This window comes from Microcebus murinus, chromosome 5, assembly GCF_040939455.1.
Source record: "Microcebus murinus isolate Inina chromosome 5, M.murinus_Inina_mat1.0, whole genome shotgun sequence".
In the NCBI taxonomy this organism is placed as follows: domain Eukaryota; kingdom Metazoa; phylum Chordata; class Mammalia; order Primates; family Cheirogaleidae; genus Microcebus; species Microcebus murinus.
This window is the reverse complement of record NC_134108.1, coordinates 31,397,681-31,418,696: the sequence shown is the minus strand read 5'-3', so window position 1 is coordinate 31,418,696 and position 21,016 is coordinate 31,397,681. Positions and strand designations below refer to the sequence as shown.

Genomic DNA, 21,016 nt, shown 5'->3' with positions numbered 1-21,016 from the left:
ATGTTCAAAAAAGGAACCTGGAGAGGAAAAAGACAAACCTCAACAACTCATAGGCTCTTTTTTCAACCAAGCAGAAATGAGCAGATGCCATTTGCTGAGGTATTTCCTGTCAGGCATCTGAGTAAACAACTCCTCAGCTTCTCCTGCCTGTGAGGGTGATACTCCTCCCAAAACAGTGCTTTGAATAAAACAGGAGAAGCTGTGCTAATCTAAATAGAAGCGTATTTGTGTTGGGGAATAAGAATTCTCCAGGCTAAAACAAGTCTTAGTTAAAATTATGAACGAGATTAGTTTGGGCGAGGTGGGGATAAGGAGAGCGTCCAAGTCTCCTGGAACACCCCAGAGAGCCAGCAGGATTTGGAGTGCCTTTGGAGCCTTAGTACCTGGCACACGGCAGGCCCTTGGCACCTGTTTATTGAATGAGTAAATACAGACACTGAGCTTCTAAGCCCTGCCGCACAGCAGGGAGGTGAGAATTTGTTAGCTGTCCCCAAGTGGTACAAAAGAAGTCAGACTGCCTGACTTCACATGCTAACACAGGCAGCTTAAGAAGAAAATGACAGAGAACAGAGCCTCATAACTGGGACTAAGAAATTCTCCGTATCTGTCATGGGTCATGTGTCACTGTGTCCTATTCCCAAGTCAACTGTTAGGACATCCAGGTAAGGTGGTTCTATTAGTCCCATGAGAGGACCTTTAGGTAAGGCTAGCCAGGTGAAAGGCATATGAGGTTGTTATAAAAAGCTGAATATTTTGTATTTTGTCTTGTTGCAACAGGCAGCCACAGAAGTTTTTAAGCAAGAAAATCCTTAATGAAAGATTAATATGATTATTTTATATAAAAAGGGGGATCAACTTGGGTCAAGGAGCTATATTAAATAACTCAAGACATTAAGGTTTTATGAAGAAAAGCCTATTAAAATTATTTCAGCAGTTTCCCTCATCATGTTTTAAAACCAAAGTATAACTGACAGCTTAAGGGATTTTGAATGGAAACCTCTTCACTTTATGATTTTTTGTTATCGTTAAAAAAAAATCACCCCTGCCATTAGTAACTGCTGATTCTCTTATTTATGATTACAAATTATCTCCAATCAAAGGAAGCCCAAATAACCATCCTGTCAACACAAGTACTAATACGGAGTCAAGTATAGGACCATTCAGCTCATTGTGTAGCGGTACCTAGAGTAAAGAGCATTGAAGCATATGAAAATTTCTCTTTCCCAGAACTTAACCTTCCAATGGGTCTGGGGTCTCCACACTCACTGAGTTAGAAATTAAACATTGTGAATTCCATTTTGAATGGAATTCACAGTTTCTATGAGCAGCAAAGAAAACACATGCTGCTCTGGGGAGCTTTACCTGTAACAGGTGTGTCTTCATTCTGAATTCTCAGAGCTTTTCTATCAATGAGCCTTAGTTAGCTGCAAGGATCATTCATGACATAGCATACGTAGTTTTGGTTTTATCTAATTAATAATTGTTTATAACCATAACATTGGAGGAAGTTGAAGTATTTATTTTCCACTTCTTCATGTTTCTATAGGCAAAAAGCAAAGAGTAAAGTGTTGGAGCAAATACTTGTCCTCTTGACTCCCTTTGGGGTCTCCTGATAAAGGTTCCTCTTGTCCACATCCATTCACCATTAAAATGCTCAACTCACTACTAGTCAGGAAAGCCAGCACTCTGCTCTGCAGCCGGCCTTTTTTTCTATTCCAGCTTAATTGCTTGAGACAGAGTGTCCAAGACGGGGAGAATGATTTGGATCATTGTAGTATTTCTATTCCAGCTTTTAGTTGATAGCTTTGCATTCTGGAGGTTACTTAATGTGTTTGTATAACCATTAATAAAAGCTGATACTCTGATCCCTACTTGGCTATCAACTCTTTTTGTGTGTATGCAATTGGTCAAACCTAGAGGGGAGGAGATGAACCTTTTAGGACATAAGCACCTAACACATATGTTTTTGTTTGCTTAGGTTATTAATTTTGGTATTTTTATGGTTTGAAATGGGTTTCCAGAAGTAAAATCTCAATTTCTATCATTGTACTTATTATAGGAAATAAATGTACAATTCCAAATGACATGATTCATAATCATCTCTCAGCAACAAATTAGGGTGTCACCCGGGGTTTCCTGCCCTCTGTTTAGTCCAGATTTTGTAATCCTCAAATTTACTACAAAAATAAAATCAGTTATCCAAAGTGAGCTTTGACTTCTTGTATGTCAGCCATCTGAAATACACTATTTTAGGGAGTAGAGGAATAAAGGGGAGAGCGGGAGAAGGTAAATGAGGTCAGAAGAAGTCAGAATATCTGTCCTCAAAACCTGAGACTCATAGAGGTATATAAAATCAACCAACACATCCGGATCCACAGGCTGCAAGCTGTCTCTCTGACACCAATTTTCCTTAAAAGTATGGTATTCCAGAATCCCACCTTCCTTAGGAATTAAACTTAATATTAAAAACCTAGAAGTTTATCTTTAAAAATTCTGGTCTCAACCCTAGTGCCCATGAATTTATAAGTAGATAAATAAAATGTGGTATATGTATACCAGGGAGTACTACTCAGCCATATAAAAGGATAAATTAATGCCATTCGCAACAATTTGGATGGAACTGGAGACCATTATCCTAAGGGAAGTATCTAAATAGTGTAAAAGCAAACACTGCATGTACTCACTATTAAATTGTAACTAACCAATGAGCACACATGTGCACAGAGGGAAGTAAGAGTCAGCGTATATCAAGCAGCAGGGAGGGGTAAAATCCTACCTACCTAATTGGTACAATAACACTATCTGGGTGATGGACACACCTATGGCTGTGACTCAAGCATGACAAAAGTGATCCATGTAACCAAAAACATTTGTACCCCTTAATATTTTGAAACTTAAAAAATGACTCTGGTCTCCTTGGCGATCAGTGAGGTGTAGATTTCCCAGGTAAACTTATTTTGAGAACTTTGTACCCTGTGTGCCATCATCAGCAGCCCCCACACCAGGGTGCATATGTCTCCAAAGGGTACGTGACCTCTACTAGTATCACCTGTGTTTGTAGTCTTGAATGACATGCACGATTCTTCCTTGATCCAGTCCTTCTTGCTTGTCCATGTGGTTTCAAAGACTGGAAAGGCACGTACCTCTTTCCTACTGGAAAAAGCTTGTGGTTACTCGACACAATTACTACCAAGGAATTCCATTTTCAAAAAGAAAAATGCTAAGTTCACCAGACAGTGAAAGGACACTGTGCTTTAGTGGGGCAGCCCAGGGATCCATCCTCACTGAGACCAGATGGAGTGACAGACACAGGGAAGGAGGAGCAATATGAGCCAGAGGGGTGAAAGACAAGAGGGGCAGCCCAGAAACACCTCGAGGAGAACTCCGGCCTGGTGGCTGTTAGAAAAGCATCTCCCGCAAGGTGTAGTGCAGCATGATGTGGCGAATATTGGAGAAACCACAAAAGATTTATGCCAATTAAAATTCTGTGTAATTTTTTCCATTTTGAGGCACATTCCCATCTATTCCATTTTTCCTTGTCATATCCTTTCAGAGGTGCAATCCGTTTTCCTTGCATTTTTTTATGAGTTGTCATCATTGTTAGAAAAATCTTCCTAAATTCTCAGAATTGTGAAGATGCAAATCAGATTGCATAACACATAAGTAAGATCACGTTACTTACCTGTTTTAAATTCTTCATTGGGTTTCCCATCATCCCTAGAATCGAAGCTTGAGTCCTACAAAGTTCTGGATGACCAAGACGACCTGATTCTTCTTCCTCTCCCCATGCACCGTTTTTCTCATCTGCTCAGCCAGGCGGGCCATTGGGTTGGTCCCGAAACATGCCCAGAACACTCTACCACAGAGTTTCTGCATTTGCTGTTTCCTCAGCCTGGTCTGCCCCTGCTGCAGATATTCGCAAGGTCCTACCTTATTCCTTGAAGAAATCTGCTCAAACATCACCTCTTAGAGAGTACTTCCCTGGTGTTTTTACACAAAACCGTATTCCCATCCTGGGATCACTCTCTAGCTTCTTACCCTACCTTATTTTTCTTCATAGCACTTATCACTTCCAGAGGTTATATTATGTATGTAATTAATACCTTCTCTTCTGCCATCTAAGTCATTGAGGGTGGTAACTATGATCTAGGACATAGTAGTAGGAACTGATGAAAAATGTGTTGAATACAGGAACAAATAGTTGCTATCCCAAGTTTATTGTTTCTGACATTCTGGTGGTTAGTACCGGAGGGCCCAGCCTTCTTGTTTTTCCTCTTTTTTTCCCTTGAAGGTGGAGTTCATGAAATGTGCTCTGTCCTCGATCCTCTGCCCTTTTGTGGACCTAGTAGGTTCACCTTTTTGTAGAGAAGTCACTCTTCCACTGGAACTACAGAAAAGAAATAAGGGGACAATCAGGTAGCAACTGGCTTGCAGTAATTAATTCATATTTCATATGCTTTCAAGTCTGAGTGACCTAATATTGCTTGGCTTCCCTTGTTGCAAGAGATTCATAAACACTTTCATCAAAATATCCCTTTTGATGACAAAAGTAGACTTTCATCTTCATATTTACTGTGCTACAAGGTGGGCACATAGGTCAAACCTATGAGAATGCAGAATTTCTTTGATATTTTGTGTTTCATCATTAAAAATCTATGTGATTTAAAAATCTTTTTGGCAAGTTTTTTTTTTTATTTTAGTTTAAAAAAATCTTCCTTCAATCATCTAGCAAAATTACTGATGTGGGAGTTTATCCCACATTAACTTTGGGCCTTTTGGCTTGAAGTAGCACCTGGAAAACTACCTGTACCTCCATTATAACCATTTTCCTGAAAAGAGAATTTTTGCATAGGAGGGTATTTAGCAAGAAGACAGGAGACCTATCTTCTTGTCCTAGCCCTGATATTTATTAGGTGCTACTAATCCTGGGGAAGTTAAACTCCCTAAGCTTCAACATTCCAATGTGTATCTTCTCTCTCAAGGTTAAATAAATAGTAATTTCAAATACTCTAGAAGGTGATTGATCCATTTGTGAAGGAAAAACCTATTGGTATACTACTCACTTCTTTAAATATCATAGAAAAGCATTGTTATTGAGCATGTTTGGGTAAACTTTGTGAAAGCACAGTTCTCAATTTTTTTGTTGGCACATGACAAAGTTTTGTTTAAACAAGTAATAAGGAAGTTGACAGGAAGACAAAAGAGCTGGTTTGATAAGCACTTGAGGAATAAAGATTTATCTTGTCGCTAGGAAAAAGAATGCTAAATTGGGTATAAGACTAGTTATTAGGGTTAATTTCCTTAATAGCAATAATTATCATTTTATTTCTGTTCTTTTAGCAGTTGTAGGTGACTAATCCAAAATACTGTGATAAAAAGCTGCATTTTCTTCACCATAAAGGCAGAAGAGTCTAAGCAATGTTCTTTCTAGCAAGATAGTAAAAAACCAAGCAACTATCACTTTGTCTTTCCCCACGTTTTGAAGTAAATTATTCTCTCACATATCTAAAAGAAAGCTGCACATTGATTACATTTGCTAGAAAATTCCTTAAAACTTTTGTTTAGACACAACAAAAGTTCAGGAAGCTTTCAATTCCTATTGTACATCTCAGTAAAAATGTGAAAATTTTGTATTTTAGCTGACGAATTACAAGGTAACATCCAGATTTTAAAATTGTGTATACACATCAGATTTGAAGTTCTAAAAATGTGAAGGTGAACTTTCAAAATTTGTCATTTATCAGCAAGATCCATCCCACTGCTATGTCCACAGTTAACAGAGGAGGGAAAGAACATTATTTAAAAAATGGTCATTATCAAAATAATACAATGTCAATATAAAAAAATTAGAAGGAAAAAAATTGTCTAAAATAAAAACTAGAAGAATCTCCTAACTCTTTAATTTCATTTTCCACTGATAGCCTCTCTTAATATTTTGGTATGTATCCTGCCATCTCTCTCTCTCTCTTTAAAAAATATGAGATCACACTATACAAGATGTTCTACAACTTATTTTCTCACTTAACAGAGTCTCCTTGACATCTGCCCGTATCAGTGGATACAGGTATTTCTGTTTAATGCTGCATGTACATATCAAAATTTAACTAGTCTCCTATTTATGGTCACAAAGATGATTTCCAGTTTTCACTCAGAGGCAGCTAACATAGTTCTTGAAAACATAGACTTTGCGTCAGACTGTGTGGGCTCAAAAGCCCGATTCCTTCATTTACTTACTTGTGTAAATTACTTGATCTCCTGTAGTCCCACTTATTTCCGCTGGAATGGAAAAAATTTAGTACGTACTCTAGAAGATTACCGTGAAGAGTTCATAGATATAACATGCTTAGAATGAGGCCTACTTCACAGTAAGTACTATATGAAGTTTAGATATGATATTTTTGTTACTGTAGATAATACTGTAATCCATTGTTTTTATATAGATCTGAATTTTAACTTTTGAATAGATCCAATGTGTTTGAGGACACAGGAGGAGACTGGTGAAAATAGCCAATAAACACTTAGTGTTCATTTCTTATTTAGCAGAAATAGATGATTTTAAAAGGCAGTGTATCCCTCTGTACATTGAATACTGGTATCAGAAACTGTAAATACAAATACTTATTTTCTAAATGTCTGTGTTTTAATAACAAAGTATTTTTTCCACTTAATTTATATTTCTAAGATTAGGCTTTTTGAAAAAGGTACATAAGAGTCCTTTTTTGAAAATTAAGTACAACAAATTTGTAAATTTTTTTCTAAGCTCATCCCTAGATAAGACAAAATAACTACTTTCAATGATTACCCCTGTATTGAATTGATATGAAATTATTTAGCTGATTAAACTTACTATTTGTTAGCTATAGTTATCCTACAGTGCTATAGAATGCTAGAACATATTCCTTCTATCTAGTTGTAATTTTGTATGCTTTAACAAATCTCTCTCCACCCACCCCCTCACTTTACTTATTTTAAAAGGCAACTTTCTGTGCTCTGCCCATCACCAGGAGTTGAAATTTTGGCATTTCTGGATTTTCTGGGACAGTCATCAGGTTCTAACATCAAACCCTGTATAATAAATTCTGCTTTGGAATATGTTGTCATAGCACCTATAACACTAATGTCTGGCCTGGTTCAGTCTCTTTTAGACAGTGGTTCTGGCCCAGAGAAGCACTCCAGGTCACATTCACTCTACCACATGTATACAAACTTCTTTTTTTATATAGTCCCAGTATGTTACCTCCATGACTTCTCAAAAAGAGAATTTATACAGGTACAGGGTGGGGCCACACCTTCAGGCAAAAGCTGTAACCCAGGTGCTATTTTAAGCTACATGGGAAGTAGAAGACATGGGGTTTACCTCCAACAAATTGTAGTGAAAAAAATATAAAAATTACTATTGAACACAATAGCGACATATACACAGTGAGAATTAATAATGAAAAATATAAAGTTCTTCAGAGACAGTGATGGCACATGTTGAAAGATGGCCAATGCTGAGATTCGAATGAGTAGAGTAGAATGGGGTAAACTTTGGGAAGCCTTCAATCTACTGGAAGTTTTAAACTATCAATTATATCTTTTACGTTTAAACATAAAAATGATCATTGTAATGCACTGCCCATGGAACTACTGTAGAATAAACCTCATGGTTTGATTCTACTTACTTGTGTAGAATTGCTGGATTTGGTTGGTTACATGAGGAGGAAAACCCCAGGTAGGTACTTAAGTTAGAAACCTGGGCATCATCCCACACCCTCTAATCAGCAAATGCTAAGTATTTCTTGTAGGTATCTCTCCCCTTCATCCCTATTCCCAGTGTCCCAGTTCATCATCTTCTCTCACCTAAACTATTATAAAAATATTCTAACAATTTTGCCTCCTGCTTCTTATCCTCCCCCACTCCTTCCATCCAACCTCTACCACTGCTGCCAAAGGGACATTTCAATGGTTCCCTAATTTTTCCAGGATAAAACTCAAACCTGGAATGCAAGGTTCTCTGTGAGCTGCTCCTTGCCTGTCTCTCCAATCTCCTTTTCATAGCTCCCAACCTAACTTCCTGCACTCCAGCTATACTGATTTGCATCTACTCCTTTGAATGTACAACACCATTTTCTTCTCTGGAAATTGCACACAAATTTCCCTCTCTTTGAATTGTTACATCCTTGTCTACCTTTTGAAGCCTTCCCATCTTTCAAAGCCAAGATCTTATATCCCTAGGTCTTTGAAATCTCCTTTGAACTATAGCTCCCCAAAAGATTTCTGATGACCCCACTTTATATTACCATTTTGTACTCCTGTTAGGGGGCTTTCCATGCTATAGTTACTTGCTGATGGAAGTGCCAAACATACCAGACCACGATAAATATGAGGAAAAGGGCCATGACTCACTCTTTTCTATATAGCCCTAACTGAATGTAATGTTTAATACATCATGTGAATGCTTTCCATGTTGATAAGTGAGCAACCTAAAACTGAAGCTCTGCTTGTAGTTTACCACAAGCCTGTTTCCCTAGGTGTGGAGGGGTGGTAAAGCCAGGGAAATGCACATGCTTCCAGGGATATGCTAAAATCTTTCAATCACTTGGGCCTTTTAAAGCACGCTAATGCGAGTCATGTTTTATAAGAGTTGAGTAAGCACTGAACTAGGAGTAGGAAGATTCTAAGTGATAGTTATGTCCCTACCATTCTCTGGTTATGTGATCTTGAGCCAGGCACTTGACTTGTGTTCATAAACTGAAAAATGGGGGTATGGCAAAGAATGGTATTCCTCACTTACCTTTAAAAACTAGACATGATGCCTATGAGAAAAATCTGGCATAATCAGGTTCATTATAGGTCATTCCCATTTATAAAAAATGGGTATTTCCAGTTCAGCAGTGACACAGTGAACAATGACCCTTAGTGTCAAAATTCATTTAATGACAATTTTAATAAAACAGATGATCAGGATTGAAGTTTCTTTTGAAAAATGACTGTGTCAACATTTTCTGATGTTCTAAAATAAATGTGTAAAATGGTATTCCCAGGACTCCTAATAGCACAACTTAAATTGCATTCTATTTTACCAAAATTGTGGCCTAATTTGGATCTATATATAAGTGTAAATGATTACTGTTTACAAAGTCAGCTGTATGTGTGTACAAATGTCTGCTGGTTATAGAATTGAGACATCCAGATATTTATGAACATTTTAGAGTTTTAGGATGCCAAGTCATTATGTTCTAATTTAATAAAAATGAATCTAATAAAATTGTCAAAATTCCTTATCTTTCTTTACTTCAGATCATACTTAAGGGCTAAGAAACCCCAAATTGAAAGAAAATTTGGTGTGTTTTACAATTTTATTTTATCCAGTAATGTAATGTGTCTGTATTGTTCACTTGATTGAGCAGATATTAGAGATTAAATGGTCTTATGATAAATTTTCACTGTGTCTGAGAGTGTTATGCTGAGAGGCACCCCTCTTTGGTTGAAGATGTATCACTCACAAAGTAGTTGAGAAATCTCTGTTGAACATCTATGTGCCAGGCCAAGTGTTTTACAACTACAATTTTATTATCATTGAATACTTAGAATAACATTATAAAGACATGTCATAATCCTTGGCATTTTATGGTTGATGACAGTGAGGCTGAGAATAGTAAAGTTGAGATTTTAGGCTAGATGTTTGATTCAAAGTCTAAGCTTCCCATGTAACACACACCCACCATCACCAAATGAAATGCAGCTAAAAAGGCAGCATTTGGGCTGCATCTTTGGAGGGAACTGAAATGAGAACTTATATAAGTAGAACACCAGGGAAGTCAGCAGTCAATATGAACTGTGTCCTAGTGTGGTGCTTTTCAAATATTATTGTGCAGACGAATCACTTGAGGAAGTTGTTGAGCTGCAGAGTATAATTCAGCAGGCTTGGGCTGGGGCCTGAGATCTTGTCATTCCATCAGCTCCCCAGTGATGCCAATATTGCCAGTCCTGGGACGCACTTTGAATAGTCAGGTGCTAATGAGGAAGGATTGATTCAGTACCATGGACAGTGGAGCAGGTGACATCACTACATCATCTGTCATTTAAGTCAAATCTCTAATGTCTTTTATGGGTAGACTCTTGTAACAGAACACACAGAATCTTTTTAAAATAATAATTCTTGGATTGCTATTAGCTACTTGATGATCCTTCCCTTCAATCAGGTATACATGGCTAGATCCTTTTCTTCATGCAGGAAAATGGGTGTAATCCTACGCAAATGTCCTAATGGTCTTCCCTTAGCCTTGCCACAAATCTTTCCAGAAGAAAAACCTGGGGCTTTACAAGGGAAAAACCTGGGGCTTTAGAGCGCCTCCTTTCACATTTCTAAATGGTATGCTGCCAGTGCCCCTCAGGCAAAAATAATCTAATCAGGTTTACTATCTAATAAGGAAGTATCTAATACAAAATTTATAGAATATTTAAGTAGTAGTATCAAGCTCAACATTATAAGACATCTTTTTGAGATGGGCTAGCACTCTTACTTGCATATTTAATTAACAGAAAAGAAATGAGCAATATCTTTTTGCTGCAAAATCCGCTGAACTATTAGTCAATTGTACATAAAGGGAAAGAAAAAATAAAAAGGATAACAAAGTACTGTTCAAAATCACAGTGGAATAAAAATGACCTTAAATTTTTATTTTAAAATGTATTTCCATTACCTTCTTTCTCCTGTATTCCTTCCATCTATTTTCTTATTGTAAGGATAAAATCTGAAAGATCATTTTCCTTATTAACTTTGTTCTTACCCCCTACTTCGAAAAAGCAGGCATGGCTGCCAGCAGAGAGACTTCAGATTGATAAGACCATCAATCTATTTCACAGCTAGAGCAAAGTTATTCAGATAAAAGGCTAGCAAACAATCTCATTTGTTTTCCATTGAATGCATTTTTTGTCTGGTTGAGGACCCCTTCTCAAATGTAGGTATTCTAGGGGCTACATTTATGGCAAAAGAAAATGAATATAATCCCACATAAAATTTCTAACAGGCCTTCCCTTAGCCTTATTATCTGATCTACTTAAGGATACTCATTCTTTTTCATTTGAATGTATGTTTGTAAAATTAATTCATTAAAAATCCTTTGCCATCCATTAGACTTTCATTTATAGTGTCGTATTTTGACTTTTTTTTTCTCAAGTTAATTCTTAATTCCAGAGGAAAAGTCTTATTTTTTGACTATGTTAATAATACTAAAAACAAGTTTGGTGTGAATGTGTGTGTGTGTTCAACTAAATATGGGTGAGGATCTACGTGACAGGTAAGAAGACTCTCTGTATATTTTATTTCCTTCAATTTTCACAGTACTGTGAAATAGGCACCTTGTTCCTGCGTAAGGGATGCGAGAAATGAGGTTCAAAGTCCTTCTGTTGGTAGATGGCTGAGTTTGGAATACAGGGAGCTTGTATTACTCTCTTTCTACTATGCACTCTTATAAAATAGGCTTGCTCTAGTGGAAATTTACACATCTCAAGGACACAGCCAAAAAAAAAAATGCATGAAGTGCAGTGCAGCTTGATGTCGAGAAGTAGAAAATAGTTGACTTCCATCCATTATATCAAAAGCGGATATGCAGCTACATTCAAATCCATTACTGGCCTGGCACATTCACTTTTCAGATAGAAAGATACTGGCCATTAGTGAAGATTAAATAATTTACCTGAGACTGCCTTGGGTACTCAATGTCAGGGAAAAATTTATAACTAATATCTTGAGAGTTGCTTGGACTACTGAAGTGCAGATAATACTCTATTTATAGAACATTTATATCTCAGTCTTTTCTAAGACTAATACTAACTATTTTAAAAAAGAAATTTAACCATTTCCCTTTTGGTCATTTTAGTCTATCTTTTTTCCTCTTCTTTTGGTTGAATTAATAAAATCTAAGTTCAGAAACAAGGACTCGTCAATATCTGTGGCCTTAAGAATGTGCTGATTTCTTTTTTCATGGCCACATAAATCCCTTTTTTAGGAAGGCTCAGTCACTCAATAACTAAAATGGCCAGATGACCATTGTAAATGTTTCACCATGTATCTTAGATAGGATGTCGTGTTAAATGATCTCTATGGACTAAGAGCCTATTACTCACTCCTTAGGAAGCGAGTGAGGGTAACAAGGCTGTGTCCATTCTTAGGAACTTTCTAGGGAAATATGGCTTCAGGGTGCTTCCTTATAAAATGTAGAGGCAACAGCTAGATGTAAGGCCCACTGGAATCGCACTCTTTTGATGGGGCGCCTTGACAAACACATGTAAGAAAACCTAAAAGAATTGAGCAGGTGGCTGTAGGCTAGAATACGCAGGTGGGGTAAAAATAAAACTACAGATGGTTTATAAAGGTGACTCATCCCCCCCCCCCAGCTCCTTTAGTTTTCTTTTCTTTCTTTTTAAAGAAACATTTTGATTGTGACATTTCTACTAAAAGTGCCCAATCTCCAAATTCAGGAAGATTGTATCGCAGGAAAGGATTGTATCACATTTCTACAGTCTCTCCTTAGTGCCATATCTGATTTCCCAGATTTTTTTTTTTAATGTGGAATATTTTTCATGATTCTCTCTCTCTCTTTCTGACGGATACATTTTCTAGTCCCAGAAACCAACTTTTCTTGAAAATAGATTGGCAGGTCGATTATACACTGAAATACACAAATACAGTGCATCAGAACACCATACTTGCCTTTTAAGTCCACCACTTAAAACACATGCAGGGGACAGACACACAGGTATGTCACCACCCCAGAGCAGGGGGTGGTCTGCTCTGCACGTGTCTGGGAGGTGGTTGGAACATCCTGTAGTCTGAGTTTTACAAGAACTTTACTTACTGAATGGACTTTCATGTATTCAGTCATCACTTCTGTCTCTGCGAAATCAGAGGCATCTATCCTATTTTACTCTCTGAACGTGACGCGGTCTCCACTCACTGGACGTTTGAGGGCAAGGAGGATTAACTTGAACCCTTCGTTGGTTTTGGTGTTTGGAGTTGAATCGAAGCCCTCAAAGATCTAGATGGTTTCTGCACGACGCCCTGGCCACGATCCTTGACCCCTAAACTATTGTCCCGGAGTCCCTTTCCCGGGGACGTGGGCGGGGCGCGGCTAATCCGCGGGGCTCCCCAGAGCGGTGCCCACACAGCCGGCCTTGGCTGCGCTTCTCCGGCCGCTCTGGTTCCGCTCGCGCAGCGCCCGCGCAGCCCGCCAGGGGGACCCCGACCCGCCCGGGCCGCATCCGATTAGAAAGCGTCGGAGGGGCGTGGAGCCCGGGGTCCTGCGGCACCTGCTCCGCGAAAACCCCCAGTCGGCCGGGGCGCCCCCCCAGCTGCGGACGAGCGGCGGGGCCAGGGTCCCCGGCTCCGGAACCCGGGTCCCCCTGTAGCGGCGGGCGGGCCGCGGGTGGGCGTGTCCGTTTCCTGGCGCCGGCCTTCCAGCCGGGAGGAGCGCGCCGGCAAGCAGGCACTTTGTTTCCAATGATGGGTTTTGTCTGCGGGTGATCAGCTTCTGGAAGTGCAACTTTGTGGCCAAGGCGCGGATCGGCCGGTTTGGGGGTCCTGGAGGGGAAGGAGCGGACCCTGTCTGCGTCCTCCAGACGGAGGGGGGCGGCAGGGCCGGGGGAGTTCCCACGGGTCTGGGGCGGCCGCGAGGTTGACGCGGTCCGGGGTCCCTACCGCTCCGCGACGCCCGGGAAGCCCGCCCCGCCCCCGCCCCCAATCCGCCTCATTGGGCGTTTCGGGGCTGGGATCCGTCTGGAGCCCTGCAGAAAACTTTTCCCGTGCTAGCACCCGGTCCCTTTTGTCCTTCTTGGGTGCGGCGGCCGCGACGCCTAAGCTGCGGGTCCCTTGCCCTGCCCGGCTCGCGGCGCCCGGCGCCCTCCGAGGGCAGGAGCGCTCGGGCTCTGCGAGCCCGATGGCGGCGGCCGGCCGCCCCGCAGCCCGCGGCGGGCACAGGCGGCCACGCGCCCCCCGCCCCGAGGCCGCCCGCGCCCCCCCGGCGCGGGGATAGGGGCGCCCCCACCCCCTCCGCCCGCCCCCTCGCCTGACTCATCGCCCGCGGTGGCCGCGCCGCGTCGGGATGGGGAGGGAGAGCGCGGCTGCCCGCGGCTGCCGAGATTCCCGCTGACGCCCGGGACCCCGCCGCCTCCCTCGCTCCTCTCGGACGCGCCCGACGTCCCGGCAGCTGCCGGAGTGGGAGCCGGAGTGACGGCGGGAGAGGCGGCCCGACCGCGAGGCCCGGCGCTCCCGACAGGTGAGAGGGGCGGAAACGGCGCCGCCGGGCAGAGGTGGCTGCGCACCCACCGCGGCCGAAACCGGCTCTTCCGCAGCCCCGTCCCCTCCGCTCCGCTTCAGCCTCCGGAGTTAGGGTAAACGCGGAGTCCTGAAGTTTGGGAAATAGACCAAGTCCGCCATCGGTTCCGGACTCCTCGGTCCCCGGGGCGCAGGACAAGCCGCGCGGGGCAGCCTCGGAGAACCGAGTGTGGGAGCGCCTGGCTCCAAGCAACACCCTCCTTTGTCTCGGCTCCAGAGTCAGCATTCTCTGTGAAGACGTCCACAGCGTGAATTCATGGTAGAGCAAAGTGCGGTCGGGGTTTCCTGGAGCAGTGTCTGTGTGTGGTACTATCTGCATAGGCAAAATGGAGGGGCGAAGCAATTATGTGCGAAATTCAGCACTACTCTTCCCTCTATGTAGTCTGTCCTTAAGAGAAAGGACCGAGGGCTTGCAAGATTGCTTCATTAATCATTCTTTTGCCATAATTAATTGTTCAAGCCAACACTTCACATTGTGTAGGCGCAAGCTCTCTGTGTGTATTTACTGCTCTTTGATTTAGAGAAGTGTGTGTATGTGTGTGTGTGTGTATAATAAAAACAATTCATTGTTCAATATCAAGCATTGGTAATGTCAGAGAGAAAAGCAACTGCCTTACATATATGTAATTGACTAATTGGAATCAGTTCCTGTACACCTTAGTCTGGTGGATTTCAAAACTACATAGGATGGACTAAAGTGTCTCAAATGTCTTGTCCTTCCTTCTGAAAACCTTTGAAAGTACTTAAAGACAACTGCATATAAAACATATCAAGAAGCAATAAATATTATTATTTGTCAGAAAGAATATTGAACTCTGTTTTGCAATCAGACCCAGTTGAGAGGCATACTTTCTGTAGTGCTTTATGCATAAAGATTACCAGTATTTGTGAAAGCTGTTTAATTGTCATTTCTTGCATTAGGGAAATACTTCTAAGATGACTTTCAGTTTGTTATTTGGCTACTGATACTAGAGCATATTACTATTTTGTAAAAAGTAGACTACATTTGGAAACTTTTTGAATCTTGTTTTATTTGCCCATTACTGTTTACCCATGTAGGAGCCTCCGATTGTGGTTTCATGCTTTTTAAACAGCTCAAGTGAAGAATAGGAGTCCCTCTGACCAGGAAATAATGCTTCCATTAAGTGGAAACTATAGTTAAATGTTTTAACAATTTAATGTTATTAGATTTTTTTCACTCATAAAAATATATACTGAATGATTTTTCTTTAATGAAGCCCTACTAAACAGCTCATGATTATGAGATAATTTAGCTATAATTTGTAACCCTGGTTATAATTGGCTTTGTATCTAGGCTGGGAAAGCCTTGGGTAAAGAGAGAGAGTTGCTTTGTGGGAAGTCTCTGTGTATAGTTTTCAGACAGCACAGAAAGGCTTCACCTGTTGCTTCAGAGGTAGGTCTAGGTAAATGCTTGTAGTATGCAAAAGACATTCATCATCAGAAGAGATTCTTCAGGAAAGATCCTTGTCAGGAAGGATGGCTGCACTCGTTATTTTAACTTAGAGGAATTTTTAGTGAAGCCTTTGAATGCTCCAAGAGTTAGATTGCTATATTTGGACTTCGTGTAGTTTCGGAATTTTGACAACAGCTCATTGGACAGAGAAAGATAACTACTGACATATAAGGGGAGTGAATCTGAACTGATTGGTTAAATCCTCTCCTTCCCATCATGACTCTTAGCATAATGGAAAAGAAATTCATATTTAGCTTAGGAAGGTAGACAAGAAGAAACATAAAAGCAAATGTCACATTTTACATTTCCTAAACAAAATTAGCAGAAGATAAAAAAAAAATAAGTCATCAGTAATGTACATTACTTATCAAACAGAATGTAGAATTTAAAAGAGGAGGCAATGTAAAAACAAATTTCATATAGTATTATTCTCCCTAAATAGGAGCCAGGATGGGGGAGTCTTTGTTAAACAAAACACATTTTGAAAAAAGAACTTGCGTGGAAACAGAAAAACAAACCTGCAATGAGATGGACCCGTTGTTTTATTAAGGAATATATAATTTGCAGTTTAGTCAAGTGAATCCACTTATTCCTGACCTTAAGATACGTTTTATGTGCTAAGATGTGATATGTGCCCAAGCACTCAGAAAACATGGACGAGCATTTGTTGGGGTGCCATGCAGGCCGATAGACACCCCTTCAGCCTCTCCTATGAGAGCTTATAGGCTGGTGGGGAGGGGACTGGTAAATGTGCCACAGATCACCTAGCAGCTGCGGTGGTCCGTGGGCACCAGGGGACTGGTGCAGCCAGTATGGTGGGTTGCAAAGGGCACTGGATGGGAAGTTGTCATCTCGACGGAGCCACTGATTATGTGGCCTTTCTGGTCCTTGGTGCCCTCATCTGTAAAACAAGGGCTTTCAGCGGATGATCTTTATGTTCTTTCTTTTTAAAATGCTGCATGATGTGTTCTGGCAGAAATAAGGAGAGGGAGAAATGTGTGTGTGGGAGGGTGGTTTGTAGGCTTCTGTTGGAGGAAGACAGGCTCCAGACCTTGCTAGGTACAGGAAAAGGGCAATGGCTATGATAATGGAAGTAAAAGAGATCTGACCCATCACTGATTATCTGAATGGGCAAAACATAATAAAATAATAAATGTCAACTTTTACTTAGTGCTTGATGGTTTTCCATGAATTTTCACAAATAATGGCAATTGATTTCTATAACAACCCTCAGTGAATTAGAGCAGAAAGGTGATGAAACAAGCAGTAATACTGCAAAGCATGTTTGTGCAAATACTGCCTTTCTGCAAAATTTGTAGAGATAGGAGAAAGCTGAAGCATGATTTGGAAACCTAAGTAAAGGAGGGAGAGAGAGAGAGAGAGAGAGAGAGAGAGAGAGAGAGAGAGAGAACACCTCAGATTTTGAGGTTGAATTTCTGAGTGAAAATATAGGTTACCTCCTGAATCTTGAATTCTGATGACCGATGTTTGTTCTGATTGCTCCTGTTCTGTTCTTTCTCCCCACCCACTTCCTTCCCCTTCCCCAGCAGGAAGCAGGAATTCTGGGGATTTGAAGATTGCATAGTCATTGATAAGACTCTTACAAGAGCTTTGAGTGTGACTGGAAAAGGAAATATCTACTTCTCATATAAAGGTGAGGATTCTGGGGCCATTGCGTTATTAATTGATGGAATGTGTTCTAGTAGCAAGTTGTGCTTTGGAAACTTTGTCACCAGAAATGAAATTACATGGAAGGCGCAGGAGTGTATCAAGGTGTGCAGATGTGGATCTTTACCTTCCTTCCTGCAGCTCCCTCTTCACTCCACCCTGAGCAGTAAGAGCACCAAGGGTAGAGAAGAAGTCGCCCGACCACCACCCCACCGTGTGTTCCTGTGGAAGAGAGTTACTTAGGATTCATTTGATTGCATATGTGAAGAATCTACATTTAAGTGGGTTAAGCAAAAAAGGATTTATTGGCTCATGTGACTGGTCGTCCAAAGGTGGGACTTGCACCAGTCACAGCTGGAACCCAGAGACTCACACCACTTTGTCAGGGTTCCTTCTCTGTGCCCCCGTTTCTCAGCTGCACCTCTCTGCAGCTCAGCTTTATGCTTGAAGCCCTCTTTTTGTGTACGGAGAAAGGTGACTGTGGGTAGTTCTAAGCCTACATTCCCAGGCTTTTGATACATGAGAAAGAGAGGTCCCATCCCTTCCAGGTCCCATTTATTTCTTTATTATTTTTAATTTTAATTTTTTAGAAACAGGATCAGGTCTCACTCTGTCACCCAGGCTAGAGTGCAGTGGTGCAATCATAGCTCACTGCAGTCTCCAACTCCTGGGCTCGAGTGCTCCTTCTGCCTCGGCCTCCCAAAGTGCTGGGATTATAGGCAAGAGCCGCTGTACCTGGCCTCAGGTCTCATTTATATAAATCTTCTTGAAGGGCTCTGATTGGTCCTGCTCAGTGTCAGTGTCACTAAATCTAGCAGAGTGCCCCTTTGATTGTCTTGGTGCCCAGCTCTGTGTGGATGTGGCAGTGGGATAAGGAAAAGGCTGGTAGGGCACCGTGATGGGCAGTTCTGTCACATAGAGGTGTGTTTCTCCCAAGCGAATGATGATGCCAATCAAAAACAGCATGTCCAGAATAATTGCTCCCTCCTTTTTTGGGATAGCCCTTGTACAATGGTGTGGAGTCTGCACATGGATACAGCTCAAGTGCCTAAGGCCATGCAAATTCTAGAAGTGGGACCTGCCTATCAACCAAGGTGAACCCCAGTGATGACATCCCTTCACGTCCAAACTTTGCCAAAAGGAGTATGGTTTCTGGAATATTATTGAATGAAGAACCCACTATTTATCCATATGTGTGTACTTTTAGCAAATATCCCTGTGCCTTATTTTCAGCCCAGGGATTTCATTTCAAAAACCTTGCTCATCTGGTGATCATGAGATTAGAGACCTTCTTTTTCACTTTGGCCATTATAGAGTCAGTGAAAGTTTGAACAGGGAAGTGAAGTGATGAAGACATAACTATTATTTATGCAATTCTCTGGGTTTGTTGGAGATTGGCAGAGGGGAGCAGCAGGCATAAGTTAGGGTTCTCAATTAGGAGGGATAAGATGATAAGTCTCCAATTAGAGTATTGGCAGCAAGAATGTGTGAGCAATAATATAAAATCTAGTGAGGTTATATGTCAAAGTGAAGGAGCATCTGTGTTGACAGAAGAATTTGTGAAATGAAATGGATCAGAAGGGATCAGATAAGGAAGACAGCCTGGGCCCACAGGTAAAATGGCTGTGCATGGTTGACAGGGTGACAGTAGCTGGATTGAGTAGAAAGGAGTCCTAGGGGCATGTGTGGAACTGACGTTTATTGAGGATCTACTTAGTATGACAGGTCCATATTGCATGTTTTAATTCATTATATATTTAAACCTCATAACAGAACTCTAAGAGAAGAAAACTGAAAGTTATGGAGGCAAATAACTTATTTAAGATTATGAGGTCCTTGGCCGAGCTCAGTGTCTCATACCTATAATCCTACCACTCTGGGAGGCCAAGGTGGAAGAATCGCTTGAGTTCAGGAATTCAAGACCAGCCTGAGGAAGAGTAAGACTCCATCACTACTAAAGATAGAAAAATTAGCCAGGCTTGGTGATGTGCACCTGTAGTCCAACCTACTTGGGAGGCTGAGGTAGGAGGATCATTTGAGCCTGCAAGTATGAGGTTGCTGTGAGCTAGGCTGATGTCACAGCACTCTAGCATGGGCAACAGAGCAAGACTCTGTGTGAAAAGAAAAGAAAAGGAAAGAAAAGAAAAGATTATGAGGTCCTTAAGTGGTAGAGCTATAATTGAAGCACAAGATCTCAAGCCCAAGGTCAGAATCCACCATATCAGGCCAAACTGAAGGACAGGTGGGCAGATCAATAGAACTGGTGAATTGTTGATCTGAGAACAGGAACTCTACCATCTGCCCTGGCTTTAAATATCCTTCCTGGAGTAAGTCAATAAGACTATGGAATGGGCCACTTCTCAGAGGGAGACAGGATTCTATCGGTTGTGAGGCACTATCAGGGAAAGATGAGCTAACATTTGCAGAGTGCCTGCCTTGTGCCTTAGGAACATAATCTCACTAAGGCTTCATTAGAGTCCTGGAAGGGTAAATAGTATGCCTCCATTTTTCTGAGCCAGGCAAGGGAGGCTCAGAGAGGTTAAATTACTTGCCTGAGCTCCTAGAGCCTTCATTGGAAGGTGAAGGAGCTGGCTTGGAACCCACATCTAGCTGAATCCAGAGCTCAACCCAACCTGGATCTTCAGGGAGTCACCTGGGTTCTAACAGGACAGGGTCAATTTCAAGTCTGAGTGACGGGAGTGGGGAAGTGAGCAGGGGCGTGTGGCTGTGAAGGAAGACAGTAAGCTCACTGTTAGACATCTGAGTGGAAGATAAGGGCAGGCCATCTGAAGAGAGTTGTCTAGTAGGATTATAGCCGGCTTTGGCAGAAAATTTAGTAATCTAGTAGCCCCCCCCCCACATTCAGTGCAGGATCTCTGTCATTGCTGGGATAGATACGTCAGCAAGGCAGATGTTTGGAGGGCTTAATTTTATTCACTGATTTCAGTTAAGGAGAAGGGACCTCTGCCAGCTGCCACAGCCTGAATTTACCTTTATATATACAGGTACTCTGCCCTGAAATATGAAAAATAAGAAATAGATCAATATAGGGAGGAAGAGAGAGAGTGCACAAGCGCATGCTGAATGTAGTTGGTTTGTGGAACACTCTCTGGCTATAAAGGTCTATTCTTGAAGATGCTTTAAATGAAACAGTTACTAATGGAATGTGAGTGACCTCATATCCTTCCCTGACAAATTCAAGGTCAAATTTATATCTGCTTACATATATGACTAGATGTATATGCAATAGACTGTGTATATATGTGTGCTTGGAAGAGGAATGAGAAAATATATGAAAATAGACATATTTGTGAGAATCTCATGTCTATTTGGGGAGGTAAAATAACCATGTATAACACTTTTAAAACACCACAGTAGAATAACATGATTTCAGAGTTGGAAGGTTCTTTTAGAGAGTAATCAAGATGATAGTATTAGCTAGTGTTATGAAATCCAGACCTAACAGTAGCAGTTGAACATAAATGTTATGGAGACTAACAGGAATAGAACCATCTAAAATGCCTAAGGCCAACTGGAGAGGCTTCCAAGGAGGA

At 41.3% G+C, this 21,016-nt stretch overlaps 1 protein-coding gene across 3 annotated transcripts in view; it reads left to right on the top strand.

Moving 5' to 3' along the window:
* Positions 1-21,016, top strand: part of TMEM200A (transmembrane protein 200A) — a 172,310-nt gene that overhangs the window by 84,168 nt on the left and 67,126 nt on the right. Inside the window, exons 1-2 of one of the 3 annotated variants that reach the window (XM_012736599.3) lie at positions 14,185-14,579; positions 17,342-17,448. The gene's annotated coding sequence lies outside the window, so the exon portion shown is untranslated. Of the gene's footprint in view, positions 1-14,184; positions 14,580-15,550; positions 17,449-21,016 lie in introns of those variants that run through there. The other 2 variants (XM_076002965.1, XM_012736601.3) reach the window with 2 other exon arrangements.